Source organism: Acinonyx jubatus, chromosome C2, assembly GCF_027475565.1.
Source record: "Acinonyx jubatus isolate Ajub_Pintada_27869175 chromosome C2, VMU_Ajub_asm_v1.0, whole genome shotgun sequence".
In the NCBI taxonomy this organism is placed as follows: Eukaryota; Metazoa; Chordata; class Mammalia; order Carnivora; family Felidae; genus Acinonyx; species Acinonyx jubatus.
In genome coordinates, this window is record NC_069384.1 from 79,538,446 (window position 1) to 79,552,320 (window position 13,875).

Genomic DNA, 13,875 nt, shown 5'->3' on the forward strand with positions numbered 1-13,875 from the left:
AAAGATAAGTCAAGAACAGCAAAGGAAACACATGCTCACATCTCAGTTCTCATGTTCACTGCAAAGACTAATTCCCTACACATTTTGAATATCTCTCTCAATAAATGAAGATTTTTTTATGAGACTGCTCTATAGTAGGGAAAGATGGGGTGTCACAATAGCTTCTTTTGTTAAATATGGGAAGTCATGGCATATCTTTATCTTCTCTTTGATCAGATTACTACTTATAAATATCCTACATCTCTGTTACACCTGAGTTACACTCAGGGCTCCTTCTCTTTATTATTGAAGACAGGGAGTATGCTATTGCCTGGGCTGGGCTGGAAACAATTTCCAGTTTCCAGAGAAAACACTCACTCGTTGAAAGCAGTTTGGCATGCAGACATTTACAACACTGTATCATTCTTCATAGAATTATCCGTCCTGAAATTATTCTGTGAGAGAAAGTTTTCCAGGGTGGGAAAGCAACTCAATAGAACTTTTCATTTGAATACCAGAATTCGTACTTCCTTTTTTGTGGCTGTGATTTTGTTATGAGTAAGGAAGACAGTAAGATCTTTGTCTTTGGGATTCAGTGTAATGTACTCATATTTACTAAAATAAATGTGCCTGCCAAGTAAACAAGACTGTGAACTAGATAATATCTTGCTGCCAATAAGTCAAAAGGAATGTGTGAGTTGGAGAAAGACTTGCTACTTCAACCGTTTTTTGTTTTGTTTTGTTTTGTTTTGTTTGCCACTTCACCTCCTATCTGAGCCCTGACTCACCCTTTGCTAGACTTCAGCTAGTCAACACCTATACATGCACAGGACTGGAATAGTAAGGAAGTTTTCTACAAACTCAAATTATAGAAAACAGTTACACTTTCATAAGCCTGAGTTTTATAGTTTACTCCGTTAACACCATCGTTCAAATTCATCTGTGAGTCTATGAGGTATTCCCCTCATCTCCACTTTCCAGTCGTAATTAATACTCTGCCAACCAGCCCAGAGTGAAGATTTCCAAGTTTTTCTGGGCTCTGACACCATTCCCCAAAATAGTCAATAGTCAGGCATTTTGCCCCGTCTGCCTACACATCTGCCAACATGTTTCATTTCTAGGTATAAACATTATCCTAATCAATCACTGTGACACCCTTCTGTAGACTAAATATTTGTGTCCCCTCCCCAAATTTATTTACTATTGAAGCCTAAACACTAATGTGTTGGTATCTGGAGGCCATTGGAAGGTGATTAGGTAGAGCCCTCGTGAATGGGATCAGTGCCCTTGTAAGAAGAGACATGAGAGAGATGATCGCTCTCTGTCCACTGAGTGAAGACCCAGCCAGAAGACGGCCATCTGCAAACCAGGATAAGGGTCCTTCCCAGAAGCCAACCATGCGGGCATCCTGATCTCAAACTTCCACCTCCAGAACTAGGAAATAAATTTCTATTGTTTTAGTCATGCAGCCTAAGATATCCTATTTATAGCAGCCCAGACTGACTGAGGAACATGTATATAATGGAACACTATACATCCATATAAAAATCACATTTACAAACTATATTTTATGACATTCAACTTATCTGAGAAAGGGCGAACACTGGCTATTCACTACAATCCCAATTTTTTAACAAACGTGCTGCACACTCCAACTTTCCTATTCCTCCTATCCCTTTGAGCAGGTCTATTTCTTCCAGGAAAAATACTGGAAAAGCAAAGGTTCTGTCTTAGGTCACTCCAGGTGGAGTCGCTCTGCACTTTCTCCCAGCTTTGCCACAGACCACCTGTTTCCTGCTACATTCTCCTGAAAGCTAGCCCCACAATTCATTGTTTCCTCTCCACGAACACTAGAGGTTAATGTGGGCCAAGCCTCACCTTATTTGATTGTCCTGCTCCTTTCTTGTCCCCAACCCCACCACAAAAGACTTTAATAACAGGCTCAGGAAACTTGAGGAGACTACAACACTGTAGGAAAAGCAATCCCAAGGAAATGTTCAGAATATGGCTTTTGCCAAAGTCCAAAAGAAAGTCCCCAAAGTTAATCCCAGCACAGGGAGCCCTTGCAAAATAACTCCATTCTTGACCTGACTCCCCGGTCCTGAAGCTCTTCCTTCCTTCAAACACCTCTTTCTCTGCTGTAAAAATTATGCAGTTTAGAAAATACATTAAACGAAGATTCATTCCACCTTCAGATCCATTTACTGGAAACTATATATGATAGCACAGTCATGGGACTCAGAGTTCTCAAATTGTGAAACAGTGTGGAAGGTAACCAAATAACTAGTGCAATAGGTAAGGGCACTTGCATCACACCGTGAGGCACTATTACTGTAGTGGTGATTACTGACTTGTTTAGCAAGCCCTTCATGGGTGTTGCCAAAATTCCTAGAATTCAATGCATGCAATAAATTCAAAAATGTTGAGAACCCAAACCTAGGGTGGGGTTTTTTTTTTCCATTTTAAGGTGAATTCCTTTTATTATTAGAGATGCTGACTGTCTATTCATAGGGATGAAGATTACGATAAAAGGAATCAGCTATCTTTCAACACACTTGGTTAAATTTCTTAAGAACAAAGAAAGCCCACAGTTCCTTCAGTTTTTGAGTGAGTGACCCCTAGGAAAACTCAACAGGTCCTTAGGAAAGATTAGCAACCCTTGTGCCAGAGTAAAACGAACATCCATGCCTCTAGTGCGGTGTTTTATTTTAGTTGAAATGTAACTGACGTGTGACATTATATTAGTTTCAGGTGTACAACATGATTTGCTATAGAGAGATACATGGATAGATAGATAGATGGCATGGGTTGTTTAAATGTTGAATATACTCTAAACCAACTTATTTTACCTCCAAACTATATTCTAAAATATTCTGACAATTTTTGTTTAAATTATACTTTGGGGGTTATCTGTGACACCCTGCCACGTCCTCCAATACCGGAACTTAAGAGATCACTATCAACTTATACATATACACCAAAGAACTGATAGAGACAAATGTTTATTCTAACAGTCTCTGGGAACTAGAATTAGGACTGTTTTTCTGTAAACTGTTTCGCACTTTCCAATTGTTTTGCGATGAAAATTCATTATCTTTGTAATCAGAAAAATATATATATTAGGGGCACCTGGGTGGCTCAGTCAGTTTAGCATCTGACTCTTGGTTTTGGCTCAGGTCATGATCTCACGGTTTGTGAGAATGAGGGATTCTCTTTCTCCCTCTCTCTCTGCCCTTCTCCCTGCTCATGCATGTGCTTTCTCTCTCTCTCGCTCTCTCTCTCTCAAAATAAATAAATAAACTTAAAAAAAGAGAAAAATATATATTATTAAATGTTTTGGCCACTGATAAATGACCAGCAACTTACATAAAACCAAGTGCCTTTATACTTCAATAACAAAGAAATACCAAATACCCTTTAAAGTCTGCTTATTCATTGAACTGGAAGCCAAAAGAGCCAGAAATTTATAGGCTAAGCAACTGATAATTCTCCAGTATCATGAAACTCTGGGGTTGCGTTTCCAGCCACGGTAGAGCAATGGAGTCTGGAAATATCCCTCCCACCACAAGCAACTAGAAAACTGGAGGAAACAAAGGAAACACAGAGTTCAGATATTGGACAACAGGTAGTGCAGGCTTATGATCCCTGGGAGAAGGGAAACAAATGAGGTAAGCCCTACACTCGCCCAAGCTTTCCGCCTGGAGGCAATATCCAAATTGTGGCACAACTAGAGGGGGACCCAAACTGAGCTGAGGAAATAAAGATTGGAGCTCAGGAAGGCTGCAGAGACTAAATTTATAGGGCATAATTCCTAAAAAGGAGAACAATACAAAGAAAAAAATCCCAGAAATAGGGATTTGTATAAAGTGTACAAACTCAAGTATAATTTAAACAGAAATTGTCTTTTCATATTTGACTAAAAACCAGTCCGTACATGATAGGGTGAAACCCCATGACATCAAAGAACAATTTGTTTAAAGAATTACTTCCAGAGAAAGACAGCCAAAAAATTCACAGAGCTTATAGAGCACCCAGAATTGTTCAAATCCCCACTAATTAGAGCAGAGAGGCCATATGGAATACACCAGGCCTTTAGTAGAGACTCCAGGAGATGCAGGCTAAAACAGTGGGGATAAATTAGCTTTACAATACAGGCTATTGTATGCCTGTATTGTATGAATGCACAAATAATTTAACTGCACAGCAAAACAAACAAACAAAAAACTAACGTTCTTTAAAGACATACAACAAAAGCCAAAGTTCAGTGATCTAAAATTTACAATGTCCAGAGCTCAACCAAGCCTTACTAGATCTATGAAGAAGGAAAATGTGACTCATAACCAGAAGGAAAACTAGTCAATATAAGCAGATGCAGAAAGGCCAGGGATGATGGAACAAAATGAAAGGACATGAAGACAGCTATTATAAATATGCCTCATATTCTCAATGATATAAAGGAAAACAACATAATGAGATAAGAGATGCAAATACAAAAAACAAATGAAGGGGCGCCTGGGTGGCTCAGTCAGTTGAGCGTCCGACTTCGGCTCAGGTCATGATCTCACAGTCCGTGGGTTTGAGCCCCGTGTTGGGCTCTGTGCTGACAGCTTGGAGCCTGGAGCCTGCTTCCGATCCTGTGTCTCCCTCTCTCTCTGCCCCTCCCCCACTCTCACTTTGTCTTACTCTGTCTCTCAAAAATAAATAAATATTTTAAAAAATTTAAAAAAAAACAAATGAACATTTAGATACTGGAAAGTACTATATCTGAAACGAAAATTTGGTTGTAGGTACTTTTGCCATAACTATCTTTGCCATAGGCATTTTTGCTGCAAGCATTTTTCACCACATAACTAATTGGTCATAAGACAATTTTGTAGTAAAAGATTAAAAAAAAAACTGGTTTGTGTATTGTCCAGTGAGAGGAGCCAATCTGAGAAGGCTACCTACTGTATGATTCCAACTATATGGAATAATTCCAACTAATGGAAAAGGTAAAACTGGAGGCAGTAGAAAAATCCATGATTGTCAGGATTTGGAGTCAGAGCTTGAACAGGTGGAACACAGAGAATTTGGGGGCAGTGAAAATACTCCGTAGGATGATATAATAAAGAATATATGACAAATATTATGTTTTTTAAAAGGATAATATTATTATACAATAATATAAGTATTATTTTTTAGTTTTTTTAATGTTTATTTATTTTTGAGAGAGAGAGAGTGGGGGGGGGGGAGGGGCAGAGAGAGAGGGAGACAGAATCCAAAGCAGGCTCCAGGCTCTGAGCTGTCAGCACAGAGCCTGATGCTGGGCTTGAACTCAACGAACAGTGAGATCATGACCCGAGCCGAAGTTGGATGTTTAACTGACAGAGACACCCAGGTGCCCAAATAATACGAGTATTATTATACTTTTGTCCAAACCCACTGAATGTGAAACACCAAGGGTGAGCCCTAATGTAAACTGTGAACTCTACATAATAATGATGTCAATGTAGGAACATCATTTGTAACAAATGTACCATTCTGGTGGGGGATGTTGATAATGAGGGAGGCTGTTTAAGTGCCATGGCCTCTCAATTTTTTTTTCATGAGCAGAAGATTTGAGCAGGAACTTCACAAAGGAATATATAGAAATACTCATTATGCACATTTAAAAAATTTTAACCTCATTTGTCATGAGGGAAATATAAACCAAAACTAAGATGAAATCTCACTTCACAGACACTAAAATAGCTAAAAGGAAGAAAGACTGAAAATAATAAGTGTTGGCAAGGATGTGAAGCATCTGGAAGTCTCATATGCTGCCAGTGGAAATATAAAATGGTACAGTTACTTTGGAAAAGAGTTTGACAGCTTTTTTAAAAGTTAATTTTTCCCCTACCATTTGGCCCATAAATTCTACTTCTAGGTATTTACTGAAGAAAAGTAGCAACATATGCCCACAAAAAGAGCTGCCCAAAATGCTCACAGCAGATTTATTCGTAATGGCCAAATACTGGAAAAGCCCCAAATGCCCATCAATGGCTAAACAGATTGTGTTCCATTCATACGATGGAATATTACCGAGCAATGAAAACGAACAAACTGCCATGGAATCGAGAAACGTGAATGATTGGATTGGGTGAGACTGTCCTGAGTCTTAATCTCAGCACTGCTTATTTACCTAAAAGCCTTCAGCTCTTATCCCCATCAGAACAGTTCCCTTTGCAAGAAAATGTTCTGGGGAAAGCCTTAAGAGTGGGATGGTCACCAAATTCTCATTGGAGCCCCTAACACTTTGCCTATATAGAGAAAGCCCCTTCTCATGTCCTTACTTGAGTTTATTTTTCGGTTTTGGTTTTTTGGATCTTTTGATCGATGGATCAGCCTTTTTTTTTTTTTTTAACGTTTATTTAGTTTTGAGAGACAGAGAGAGAACGTGAGTTGGGGAAGAGGCAGAGAGACAGGGAGACACAGAATCTGAAGCAGGCTCCAGGCTCTGAGCTGTCAGCACAGATGCGGGGCGCGAACCCACAAACCGCGAGATCACGACCTGAGCCAAAGTCTGATGCCTAACTCACTGAGCCCCCAGGCGCCCCGGGATGGATCAGGCTTTTAACTCAATGTTTGCTTTTGTATATCATAACTCAGGACTTAATATATTTCGCCAGTAGTATGAGCTTTACCTCAAAATAGCTTTTCGCTTTACTGCTAAGCTTGACGCTCCCACTATTTTATAACGGTGTATCACCTTCAATTGTAAAAATTATTTCTTTTTGGTTATTTAATTCATTGGTTTAGTTTCTTGAGCTTAGGTGCGAGAAATGACACGCTCTTACCAGTCAAATCTGAATAATGCTGGGTTTTTTCCTTTCTTGGTGAAGGGTTGGGGAGAGGTGGGTGAGTGGTCATAATTTGCTCTAAAGGTGAGGTTTCTTTTTTCAGTTTATATGTGATGCTTGTTTGGTATGGAAGATTGCTGTATTCCCCCTCTTTCCCCACATTCTGGAAGCACTCCTTCCTGTAGATCTCGCATCAAAAGGGATTCAGGTGGGACTAACTCCCTGTACATATTCCCCGCCCCCACCGCCACTGCTCTCCTCCATTACTAGTAATAGAAGTGGGTGTGTGCCCGTTAGATCAAGGCAGCCATGTGACCTAACACGGTTAATCACAGACTGCAGGGTTTTGGGGTTTTAAGCGAAATATAGCTTGTACACAATGTGACATTAGTTTCAGGTGTGTGCCTAGTGATTCCCCAGCTCTGTATGCTATGCTGAGCTCACCATCTGTCCACCCTACAACAGTATTACAGTATCATGACTATATTCCCTCTGCTGTGCCTTTCATCCCCATGACTTATTCATTCCATAACTAGAATCCTGTGCCTCCCACTCCCTTCTTCTCATTTTGCCCAGCCCCCGCCCAGCCCCCTTCTCTCTAGCAACCGCCAGTTTGTCCTCAGGAGGGTTTGACGTACAGACATCAGAAGAGGAAAAGTTCTTCAGTTCGGAGATGCGGAGCTAGAAGAATGACAGAAATAGACATCTTTTCCCGCCGTCTTCTCTGGTCTCACAAAAGAAGCCATCTGTATCAAGGAAAAATGTTATCGATCCACTAACAGAGGCAGAGACCAGATGAAGTGAGAGGACAGTTAGACTCATCACCATGTCACTAGAGCCCCTGGATCTAGACTGAAGTATGCTCTATCCCTGCGATTTTTGGTTACTTGACTGATAAATTTTGATTTTTGCTTATACTGGTCGGAGTTGTGTTTCTGCTACTTGTAGCCCAGAGTCGATGATAAAACAGGAAAGTATGAAAGGGAAAAACAAGTACTATTAATTCCACCACCAAAGATACCTGGATTTTTGTAGTATTTTTGTGAGTTTTTATTCCAATCATTTTCTATGCATGCTAATAACTATACCCACAATTCTGTATCCTTTTTTTTTTTTTTTGTAAACTTAACCTAAGTATAGGGGCGCCTGAGTGGCTCAGTTGGTTGAGCGTCCAACTTTGGGTTCAGGTCATGATCTCGCAGTCTGTGAGTTAGAGCCCTGCGTGGGGCTCTGTGCTGACAGCTCGGAGCCTGGCACCTGCTTCAGATTCTGTGTCTCCCTCTCTCTCTGCCCCTCCCCCACTCATGCTCGCTCGCTCTCTCTCTCTCTGTCAAAAATAAATAAACATAAAAAAAAATTTTGAACTTAACATAATTATCTAAGCATTTCTTGGGTAATTCAGAATTATTTGCAAATATCATTGCTCATGGGTATCTCATCATGCAACCATGCCATGATTATAACCACCCCTCCATTATTGGGTACTTAACTTGTTTCCAATTTTTCTCCATTATGAATTCTACTACAATAAATATCTTTGTACCCAGAGATTTTTTTCCTGCCTTTAGGGTTATTTCCTTCATATATAATCTCAGGAATTTAATTATTGGGCAAAACATGTGAACATTTTAAATGTCCATGATAAAATGTTAGTAATTTATATCCAAAGAGTTGTTGTATTGTTAATAACCTCAACAAAAGTGCCTAAAGATACCAAATTCATGACTACATTAAATATTACTACTTAAAACGATCTTTCATTAGTTATATAGTTGAAAATAACATGGCATAACTTTGTTTGAATTTGTATTTATTAGAAACGCATTTGCATAAACTTATAAGTCATTTCTTTTCTTCCTTTTTGTGGCTTGTCTCTTCATGTCCCTACCCATGTGTTTCCTGGAGACATTGTGTTTTTATCAATTTGACTTTTTTTCTTAATTTTTTTTCATGTGTATTTGTTTTTGAGAGACAGAGCATGAGCATGGGAGGGGCAGAGAGAGGAGGAGACACAGAACCCGAAGCAGGATCCAGACTCCGAGCTGTCAACACAGAGCCCGACCCAGGGCTCGAAGCCACAAACTGTGAGACCGTGACCTGAGCCAAAGTCAGATGCTTAATCGATTGAGCCACCCAGGCGCCCTGAACTTGCAATCCATTTCAAGCTCATATGAGCTTGTTTTCCTTTGTTCTAAACAAATGGAATGCATAAAGTTTCTTTGATCACATATTCAACTTTTGCATATTTTAAGGTCTAATTCTGGGCAATCTGATCTTCCATTATTCTGTCTCTTCTTACACCAGGAATATTCTGCTTTAATTGCCATGATTTTGTAATGTGCTTCAACATCTAGGTAAGGCTAGCTGCCATGCCCACTTGTACATTATTATTTTTTTTAATTTTGTTGTTATATTGTCTCACTTGTTTGCTCTCAGGTGATGACCACAAAAGGAGAAAACGAACACCTCTGAAAATTCACCAGCAGGAGCAAAATAAGAAAAGGAGCATGGCTACAAGTTATCGTCTTCAAAATGTGGCTATTGAGGAAGGAAAGAAAAAGATTCTGTCAGAACAAGACCTGGCTTCTAATCCCACTAAAGCCCCACCATGTTGGCACTGAGGAGAGAACACTGGACAAATTCCTGAGTTCTCACTGATACCACCCGAGGGGAAAGCAGACAGAGGAAGTAAGCAGCCCAGGAAACACTCATCAGAGTATAGGTCCCAACTTCAGATCTTGGTGGACACAGGAAAAGCCCCAGGAAACCACCAGGAACTCAGAGGTATTCTACCATGAGGACAGGAAGCATGGCCAACACAATAGCTTAATTCTTGGGACCAGATATTTAACATCAGTTCAGAAGGCAGACTAAAACCCAGGGTACTCAACAAAGGCTACATACAGCCCCCAGCAGAGGTCTGTTCCTAATCTTTCTGCCCTCAGTCTCAGACGAGGGGACAGAGCGCAAGATTTTAGCTCCACCCTGTAGCCTGGAGGTGAGACTTGCAAGTGTCAGGGATGCAAGTCCCGGAGAACTCATCCTCACTGTCTCGGGGAGAGGTGAGGGTCTGGAAACAGCTGCCCACATGCACCACCAGAAAGCTAGAATTAATCAGATATACTACAGAAGAACAAGGAGAGAAGCAAGCACAGTGTGCCAGAGAGGAACCAAGAACCAGGTGGGGAGAAAAAATATATAAGCCAAGCAAAAAAATTAAAAAAAAAAAAAAAACCAAAACGCCTAAGAGTGTGTGTTCTGTGGAAGACTGTGATGAAAGCATGAGTAAAATAATGTGTTCAGAGGGAGCCCAACAACAAGAGGGTAAAGCAACAGAACTTCCAGAATATTGTTAAGTAGGAATGGAAACAGTAGTTGTCTTGTCTTGTCCCCAGTTTTGATAAGGACATATTTGGTGTCCATTATTTATTATAATGCTAGTCACTATTTAGAATTTGTTATGCTTTGGGGCGCCTGGGTGGCTCAGTCAGTTAGGCGTCCAACTTCAGCTCAGGTCATGATCTCACAGTAGGTGAGCTCGAACCCCACGTCGGGCTCTGTGCCGACAGCTCAGTCTGGAGCCTGCTTCGGATTCTGTGTCTCCTCCTCTCCCTGCCTCTCCCTTGCTCACGCTCTCTCTCTGACTCTGAATAATAAATAAACATTAAGAAAAATTAGAATTTGGTACGCTTTATCATGGGAAGGATTCAGCATTCTATCTCCAATCCATAATGTGTTAGCAACAAATGGTTGAACACTGACTCAACCTATTCCAGCTGGCGCAGACAAGTTATTTTGCAAGGTCCTGTTTTCCCCTCGCACCACACTCACAAAGACCTTCAGTCCAGTCCTCAGAACTTGTCCACCTGAATGAGGAGCGAGACATTTCATCGTATTTCCATTTAGCAACCAGACTTTCTGTCAGACAGCAACCTTAATGACTCATTTTACAAAGGCAAGTTTTTCCACTACCAGTATTTACAAGATTGCTGACACTGGAGCTACAGGTTGTATTAATGCCCTGTCCCCCCAAATGTCTTGAAACTAGAAAGAAGGACAGGCTAGAGGGACTGGGATTTATTTTTTCTACACACATGAGCTTTGGAGCCAGGTAGCTCTGAGTACAAATCCTTGCTCTACAATTTACCCATCGTGATTTTGAACCACAACTTAGTTTCTCCGAGCACCCGTGTTCTCACATCACAGGTGGGTCTATGGATATTTAATTTACAAGGGGTTGTAAGAATTAAATACAATAATGCATTTTAAACAGGTACCTTAAAATGGTTCTTTATATCATTTTCAATTTTTTTTAACGTTTATTTATTTTTGAGACAGAGAGAGACAGAGCATGAACGGGGGAGGGTCAGAGACAGAGAGGGAGACACAGAATCTGAAACAGGCTCCAGGCTCTGAGCGGTCAGCACAGAGCCCGACGCAGGGCTCGAACTCACGAACTGCGAGATCATGACCTGAGCTGAAGTCGGACACTTAACCGACTGAGCCACCCAGGCGCCCCCTTTATATCATTTTCAATGCTATTATTTAAAAAAAAATTATTATGTGCCTGGCACATCATAGAAACTCAATAAATATTTACTGAATGAATAAATGATCTCTATAAAAAATTCAGAGATGAAATAGAAAGTCTAAGCCCACGAGAGATTTACCAGCTAGGAAATTAATTGCAAATAAAATAAATCTAGATGAAACTGGAGTTCTAGGTTTGATTTCATGGGGCTTAACAACTTAATTCTTTTTTTTTCTGAACAAAATTATTTTAAATTCCAGTCTAATGACAGAATTCTGTTACCTTTTTTTTTCTAATTTTTTTTAACGTTTATTCATTTTTGAGACAGAGAGAGACAGAGCATGAATGGGGGAAGGTCAGAGAGAGAGGGAGACACAGAATCTGAAACAGGCTTCAGGCTCTGAACTGTCAGCACAGAGCCCGACGCGGGGCTCAAACTCACGGACCGCGAGATCATGACCTGAGCCGAAGTCAGCCGCCTAACCGACTGAGCCACCCAGGTGCCCCATGTTACCTTTTTACTAAGTATTCTTCCTAACTAGATCTCAGCCTGGTTCCTGAGTCACAAACTAATTTCTGACCCCTTGTATTCTTTGGATGCAAATACAGTAGAAACTTAGTTTGCAAGCATAATTATTTCCGGAAACATGCTTGCAATCCAAAGCACTGCATATCAAAGCGAATTTACCCACAAGAAATAATGGAAATTCAGATGATTTGTTCCACAACCCCAAAAAATTCATGTAAAAATGATTACAATACTGTAAAACAAAATCACAAAGAAAATACAAAACATAAAGAAAAACAAATTAACCTGCCCTTACCTTTGAAAATCTTCATGGCCTGTGTGAGGAAGACGAGAGAAAGGAGGGTTATTGTGTAGGACGACTTTCACTGTCACTAATGGAATCACTGCTATCTATTGGCTCAATGGAATCTTTTTCTTTTGTTCAACTTTAACAAGAAACCTACCTAATGACCTAGAATGAAGCAAAGCATTCCTAAGCTTACTTTTGTATGGAAAAGCAAAGGTCTGTCCGTAGGCGCTTTGAAGTGACAAAAAATACACTAGGGCCAGTTGTGGGCACCTTCCAACCTTCTGAAAAATCACTGATTTCTGCCAAACACCATGGCCTGAGACTAAGCATCTGAGCATGGGAGACAATCACCCACAATCCCACAGAGAGAGAGAGACAGAGACAGAGAGAGAGGAACCATTGTGATCATGTTGTGATCATGCGACATTCAGCGTCACGTACTATTCTTATTGCAAGACATCGCTCATTTATCAAGTTAAAATTTATTAGCAACGTTTGCTCGTCTTGCAGAACACTCATAGAACAAGTTACTCGCAATGCAAGGTTTTACTGTAACAGAAATCAACTCAAGCTGGCTTAAGTTAAAAGGAGAAATTGTACAAAAATCTAGGAACTGGTTCTCGGGGGACCCACGGGCAGCGATACAGCTGTGTCAAGAAGGAATGGAAACAAAAAGGGGAAAGCTTCTGGGAACTAGAATGCTCTCACTCTCCCTCCAACTTTCAGTTCTATTTCTTTCTTTCTTTCTTTTTTTTAAGTTGATTTATTTACTTTGAGAGAAAGTGAGTATAAGGGGGGGGAGGAGTAAAGAGAAGGAGAGAGAGAATCTCAAGCAGGCTCCGCGTCATCCACGCACAGCCTGATGCGGAGCTCAAACTCACAAACCGTGAGGTCAAGACCTGATCTGAACGCAAGGGTCAGACGCTTAACTGACTGTGTCACCCAGGCATCCCTTCAGTTCTGTTCCTAAGACTGGTTCTTTCACCAAGATGAGCCTCTTCTCTCTCTAGACCGTCTGGCAGAAGGTAGCCACCCATGAGCCTTGAATCTTCATGTTTGGCATGTATCCTCATTCATATTCCTGAGGGAAATTGGGTTGGCCTGGCTTAGATCAAGCACCTGCCCTGGTTCATTCAACAGCCTCTAGGAGAAAGGGATCAGAATGGAACACAGAATGGACCACCTTCACTGCTTGAACTGAAGGACGGGGGTGGGCGAGGGGGGGGAGGGGTGTGGTGGGGAAGGGGCACCAGGGAGAAATGGCAGGACATCCAATAGATGTCCACCACACGTAGCCCTTATCACACACTGACCCTGAGCCTGTTCGCAGCCCTGACTCTAACCACAGACTGAACTGCCCACTAAGACTTCATCTTGGCCCAGGGACTCCACTTACACTGACCTTGTGAAACACACATAACTGATAAAGTGAAGAGATCTCACTTCGCTTCCTTTTGGGAAAATGTGGTTTTTGTTCAAAGGCATGTGAGTTTTTTTTCTCTTTTTTTTTCTTTATTAGAGAGAGACAGAGAGAGAGAGAGAGAGAGCAGGGGAGGGGCAGAGAGAGAGGGAGAGGGAGAATCCTAAGCAGGCTCTGTGCTGTCAGCACAGAGCCTGACATGGGGCTTGAACTCATGAGTCATGAGATCCTGACCTGAGCTGAAATCCAGAGTCAGACAGACACTTAACTGACGGAGCCACCCAGGTGCCCCAGACATGTGAATTTTGT